Below are 7,084 nucleotides of genomic sequence, written 5' to 3'. Positions count from 1 at the left end.
ATATTCGTATAGACTAATTTATGCTAATTCTTGTGTGTTGTCTCCTTAACTTTGTAAACAGTCGTGCTTTATATATACATATAAATAAAACTATTATATGTATATTTAAAGCACGACTATATACATGTTAATAAAACTATTAGTACAACTTTACTAAAATATACGATTTATATTTAAGAAAAGAAATACACCACATTCTGGTTTGATCTGTTTTTGATTTTTATTAAAAGAAACCATATGAGTGTCGTGTGAAAGGTTTTTAAACTTGGGATTCTTCTTTAAGGCGATGGGCTAGTAACCTGTCACTATTTGAATCTCAATTCTTTTATTAAGCCAAACAGCTGAACGCGGCTTATCAGTCTTTTTACGACTGTTGGCTCTGTTTTAAACTGTTGTATGAAACTACAAGACTCATAACTGAAAGTTTTAGCGACTAATAGAGTATTTTCAAATCATACGTACCATTATAATATTTTCCAAAATTATATCATTTTCGGTATGTTTATTAAAAATTAAACGAGCACAGTTTGATTTCTGATTGATAAAATTTTAACTGTAGCAGTGACATTGAAATTTAGCTTAAAGTTTCTAAGCAAGATTAATCCGCATTTCGTAATAAAACCGGTAAAACGTTAACTTTATTTGACATAATTTTGGATTTCCAGTTTTAAAAAAAATATTTATAGCATACTAGGATTATATTTGAACTAATTGATGGATTATAATCTGGATAATGTTACGATTTTGGTTAATAGGTTCATATATAGCATTCATATAGCGCCTCATTGCAAGAGAGGTACTACATATTTTCACTTGCCACGATCTCAATCATATTATACTTGTCTTTGCTTCATCCACATCTCTCTTCATACAAACTCGTCAGTTTAGTGTACCCTACTTTTTTCCCCAGAACGTCCCCAAATTGTATAAAAACTCATTTACTGCCTAAAAACAATCCAATGTATAACTTAAAGTGACTTTGTAGACATTTTCAATAGTTATTCGAAGGCATTTCGCGAGCCGTAAACTGTGAGAGCACAATAAGATATTACCCTTACGGTCTATTAAAATAATATTGCACCTACTGACACTCCGAGGTCTCGAGCATCTTTACGTTACCAAGGAAAATAAAAGCACAGTCAAAAAAACATCAAAATCTCATTAGTTCCCATTTCATGCCGAGACGACACTACGGAAGCAGTATAACTAATGTACGGTAATAAACAGAGACGAGGAATGTCGTATTTCTTTTTATAACTTCACTGTACCGTCTATTTTCTGGTTTAAAAAGTTTAAGAGTTTTGACGTGGCAACAGTTGGTATTACGAAGTGTTAGCTATTTGAATACCAGACTTCTTGTTTCTTCAGATTTTTCCGTCATCATAGGGATTACTTTTCTCTTCGGCCCTTTCCCTCTTGGTGTCAATTGTATCTACAGACCACACGATTTCTTTTTATCCTTACAATCGCTGTCACTTAGATAGCAACTTCTATAAATGCAGTAAAATAAGACAAAATCTTTTACAAACAAGTATTTTTCTAAGAGGATCACAAAGTCCCTAGTATAAAATTGATACATTTTGAATACCAAATCAATGAGATTCAGAAATCAAGCAAAACGCTTCTTGGAATTTCAATAAGCTGTATTTGATTAATTTCCTACTCTCGGTTGATCATCGCCCCCCGTAGACAATCAAACCTTTGGCTTGCTTAGTCTTGCCCCTGGATATATTAATTCCTTTGTACGCTGGCTGATTATCCTATCACTATTAAATTTAATCAGGTTGAGGCGCGTGCTTCATTTGAACCGAAAGCTTAATTTAAGTGATAGGTATTGTTTTAGAATTTTTCTAAAACAATATCACACACTAGATTGTTAGGTATCCAAACCAAATCCTTAATTCCATTAATAAATTTGGGATACTTTTTTAGGCTAGCAGCCTATCGTAAATTTCAATTCCACCATAAAGCCATACATAGTCAGACGTGGCCTTCCATTCATTTCCAGATTATTGGTCCTCCATATGGAATAAAGTCGTGTTTTTTTTTGACATTTTCAATAGTTATTCGAAGGCATTTCGCGAAATCGCAACAATTTTATATCAAAAAAATTACTTTTCTCTCTTAGTAAAGCATATTAATTATAAGTATTTTATATAATATTAATAAGTATTTTTTATGCATTTTCAGTTAATCGATAAAGCTTGTACAATCGACTGCCGCCCAACCCCAGCTTTACTTGCAAATTTGATATACTTACTAGATGTTATAACTTCTGTGCTTTAGTCGGCTTCTATACGTCAATGCATACGTCAGTGGTTCCAAAATTACGTAAACGTAGGTATTTGTCACCAAGGGCTAATTTCATTATAAGAAATACAAATTAATTGTAATTAAAAAAAGGTTAAAATTAACACGGAAACAATGAAACAATAAACAGGAGAAGTAGTAGAACAATATAACAATTTATATTCTGTTGCACACAGAACTGCTGTTGCGTTGGTTTGGATTTAATAGATATGGCTCTACATTATCCTAACAGCTATATAAATAATTTAGAGCGTTCAATTTAATTATCAATCCCATTAATTTTCAAACTGTTTACTATGTTGTACAGTATTCATTGCATGCATTATAAACTTAGAACGTGAATTCAGAAATACACTGAATATTAAATGATGCAGCACAATTTATAAAATTAAATTGAAGATAAATCCATCAATCCTGTTGAATTAATAAGTATTTAATAAAGGATATTTTATGATTGGAAAATAATTTTTGAATGTTAATTATTTCATCTTCAAACAATCGGCGGTATTCGCATCGATTATATGTAGTTCAACCTTTGCCCTACTATAATTTTCACATAAGTAGAATAGAATCGGTACTTTCAATAATGCAGCAGATAATGCAATATATTACAACGTGATAAGAGAAAGACTCTTTGTTCTTTGCATGTTCTTAGCTGCTTAACTTAGAGGCTGGGTCCTGTTCAAAATGTATAATTTACCCGTCTTATCATACTAAATTCATTTTATTTATCTTAAGCATTCTCAGTATAAGTACTTTTAACCATTAATCCCTAGCAAACAAGAGAGAGACGGTGATGTACAAAAAATAAGAAAAACCCACTTCTATACATTCTTAGCCCTATAGCAGTTAGCATACGCAGCGTTCTAGACGAAGAAACAATATGTGTATTTACTCACAGCGGGTTATTTCGTGTGATCCGCCTCGGGCACACAATACTTCACGGCATCCAATAGTAGGTCGCACAAATATTTTACAACTCTTAAAAGTTAGGCAATTTTAATTTGTTTTTAAAGTATTTTAACTATTAATAGTAAGAAATCATGAAAGTCCACGTCGTTGACCTGGAACTTTTAAAAGTGGTAGTAAGAAACAAAACACAATTAGATAGTAGATGTAAGAAAAGTAAATAAATAAAAAAAATAAAATAAAATAAACAATTGGGTTTGTTTGCATTAATAAGACCATTCATTACAAGCCAGGCTTCCGGGACATACCATAGTTCAGCTTTTTAATATACTCGTATGTTATATCGACAGCTAGTAGGTATATATTAGTGTCAAAGTTGGAATGTATAACGGCATTGTCTTTTAGAAGTAAATATATGTATATGTATATATATATATACATATATATCAACCTCACAGTTACGAACTGAATTATTGGTGTGAATTATTGGTGTGTGTGTGTAGGTGTACATCTTAAAATATAATTTTTCAAACAGCTGAAGATTAGTATGGATAATAAAATAATACTTAAATATTCTTACCTTTATGGTATTGACACAATATGATGGTTTATTTTGTAAGGCCATATTTAAAATATTACTTACAGTACCTAAAAAAAAACAGAGTCAGTAATCCAAGCTCTCCCTCCCACCACCACATTTACGCCGCTGCACCGCAAATGAATTTATTTCGCGTCCACGAAATTAAATACAAATATATTCATATTACACAAACAAATGTTTATAGTGATTCTGACTTTATCTCGAGAACCGCGCAGGGGGAAATGAAACCATAATTATAAAATACAAGCTTTTTGTGGGAATTTCTTTAAAAAACGCTCATGTTACTTATAAACCTTTTTTTTGAGGTTTAAATATCGGCAAAATGTAACAAGTTTTTTTTGAGTGTATTCGTTACAAGCAATTAATACGTTACTTTTATAAAATATTAGATTGGATGTAATATTGCTAATACCTAAACAACTTATTAAGGCTGTACTATAGATTACTAATATAATCGGCCGTGTGGTTCCCGGCAAGAATACAAAAAAGAATAGGACCACTCCATCTCTTTCCCATGGATGTCGTAAAAGGCGACTAAGGGAATAGGCTTGAAAACTTGGGATTCTTTTTTTAGGCGATGGGCTAGCATCCTGTCACTATTTGAATCTCAATCCTATCATTAAGCCAAATAGCTAAACGTGGCCATTCAGCTTTTCAAGACTGTTGGCTCTGTCTACCCCGCAAGGGATATAGACCTGACCATATGTATGTAGATTACTAATATTTGCAGAAGTACGCATACTAAGTAAATTAACACTCATTAGCTCACCAGTTTTGGCAATTGGCTAAATGAGAAAAGTAAAAATTTGTATTATTTTAAACACGTCGTTAAGCGTGTATAAGGTATCCAAATTGTAAGCGGAGTCCAGGTTCCAAGATATTTCAGTTTTCACTAGTTAAGTGATAATAAAATGGGCTTAGAGGGAGGGTCGATATCGCTTAGGCTGATTGATTGGACCATAGTTGATTTATTAAGTTGCAAGACTCTGAATAAAAAACCTATTTATATATTTTTGATGAGAACAACATATAACATTGTCATTCATAAATTGAAAATTTTCACGTATTTTTAAATTACTACGCCATAATAGGTACCTATACTAATCGAAAAAAAAACTCCCAAACAAACAAACTTAAAACTTTTTTTTAACTACTTTTTGCCTACTTATACGAAACAAGTAATAAAAATGATAAATGGCAGCATTTTTATCCCGAACTCTATCTTTAAAGACAAAGATTACACCCTATTTGAGTTGTCACGGAACCCATACGCGATTCACAAGAGCCATGGGAGAACAGAGCATTGAATTAAACATGAGACTCTTGGAACGAACTTGATTTCATAGATATATTCCAGTAAATAGAAGATTAGTACAATTATTCGATATTTTTTATCAAAGTGCAGATTGTAAAAGTTAATTAAGAGTACAGCTTATAAACTAGGGATTTTTTTAGGCGACGAGCTAGCAACCTGTCGTTATTTGAATGTCAATTGTATCAATAAGCCGCGCGTGACCTCAGTTTCATTTCCCATACTATTGATTCTACCTCGTAAGGAAAAAAGATGCGATTATTTGTATGTTATATGAAAGGTCGGGGTGGGAAGACCTAGACGAACATATCTTGATCAAATTAAGGACGTCCTGGTAAAGGGTCAGGTCAAAAGTACCCGAAACCGCCGAGCTTGCATGAAGAGAGTTATGAATGTGGATGAAGCAAAGGAAGTATGCAGGGATCGTGGCAAGTGGAAAGAGGTAGACTCTGCCTACCCCTCCGGGAAAGAGGCGTGATTTTATGTATGTATGTATGTTATTTGTATGTACATAATTCATATGCAAATTTTATTCCTTATGTGGCAGATAAATACAATATTCGAAGTCGCAGGCCACGTTGAAATCTAGTAGGTAAACTAACTTTACACGTAGTACGTACTCAATCAAGCATAGTCAATTGTACTCGTTGTAATAAACTGACAATTTGTAATGTGTGTGGAAAATGCAGGGTGCACTCAGAGAATATTTGTCAAAATTCCGGGAACAAGATTCCGGGAAATGTTATTTTGTGCGTATATAGTCGCTGGCAAAAAATTGAAAAAGATACAATATATTTTTTAGAGCTCAATGTACTACTCTGTCAAGAAAGTAGCAGGAAAAGATCAATAATACACAAACTGTTTGTTATTCATCCAAATTTATTTTATCACCTTCAAAATATGCTCCTTTAGAAACGATACACTTACGCCAACGAATAAAATCCAATCATCAAAACATTTTTTAAACGCTGTTTCCGGAATTGAGGTCAGTTCTCGCCGCGAATTCTCTTTTATGTCTTCTACCGATTGAAAACGGGTGCCACGAAGTGGTAATTTGAGTTTAGGAAAAAGAAAAAAGTCGGCTGGAGCCATATCTGGTGAATATGGTGGTTGCTCGATGGTATTTGTTGAGTGTTTGGTTAAAAATTCGTTCACAATGATGGCCTTGTGCGAAGGTGCATTATCATGGTGCAAAATCCAAGAATTTTCTTTCCACAAATCTGGCCTTTTTCGTCGGATTTGCTCTCTTAAACGCCGCATAACACTCAAATAATATTCCTTATTTACCGTTTGACCTTCCGGCAAGAATTCCGAGTGCACAACACCGCGATAGTCAAAGAAAACAGTCAACATGACTTTGACTTTTGAACGACTTTGGCGTGGTTTTTTCGGTTTCGGTTCAGTTGGAAGGCGCCACTCCGAAGCTTGTTGACTAGTTTGCATGTCAAACTCGTAAACCCACGTCTCGTCACCAGTAACAATGCGTTTCATGAATGTTGGGTCGGAATTGACTCGTTCTAGCATGTCCTCAGCGACTCTCATGCGATTGAGTTTTTGAAAAAAATTCAGGTCTTTTGGGACTAGCCGAGCGGCAACATGTTTCATACCCAAATTATTAGTTAAAATGGTACGGATCGACTCGTGAGATACAGAAAGTTCGGTGGCTATCTCTCTCAAAGTTGAATGAGGATTTTCAGTCACTATTTCCTTCACTTTTGCGATGTTAACTTCAGTTGCAGACGTTGATGGCCTACCAGAGCGAGGCAAATCTTCCATCACATCTCGACCGCTTTTGAACGCTTTGTACCACTCATAAGCACGAGTTTTTGATAAAGTCGATTCACCGTAAGCCTTCTGTAACATTTTCAGTGACTCCGAACACGATATTCCATTGGCAATGCAAAATTTAAGACAAACTCTTTGTTCGATGTTTTTATCCATTATGAAATTAG

This window comes from Amyelois transitella, chromosome 3 (genome assembly GCF_032362555.1).
Source record: "Amyelois transitella isolate CPQ chromosome 3, ilAmyTran1.1, whole genome shotgun sequence".
In the NCBI taxonomy this organism is placed as follows: Eukaryota; Metazoa; Arthropoda; class Insecta; order Lepidoptera; family Pyralidae; genus Amyelois; species Amyelois transitella.
This window is presented reverse-complemented; position numbering follows the sequence as displayed.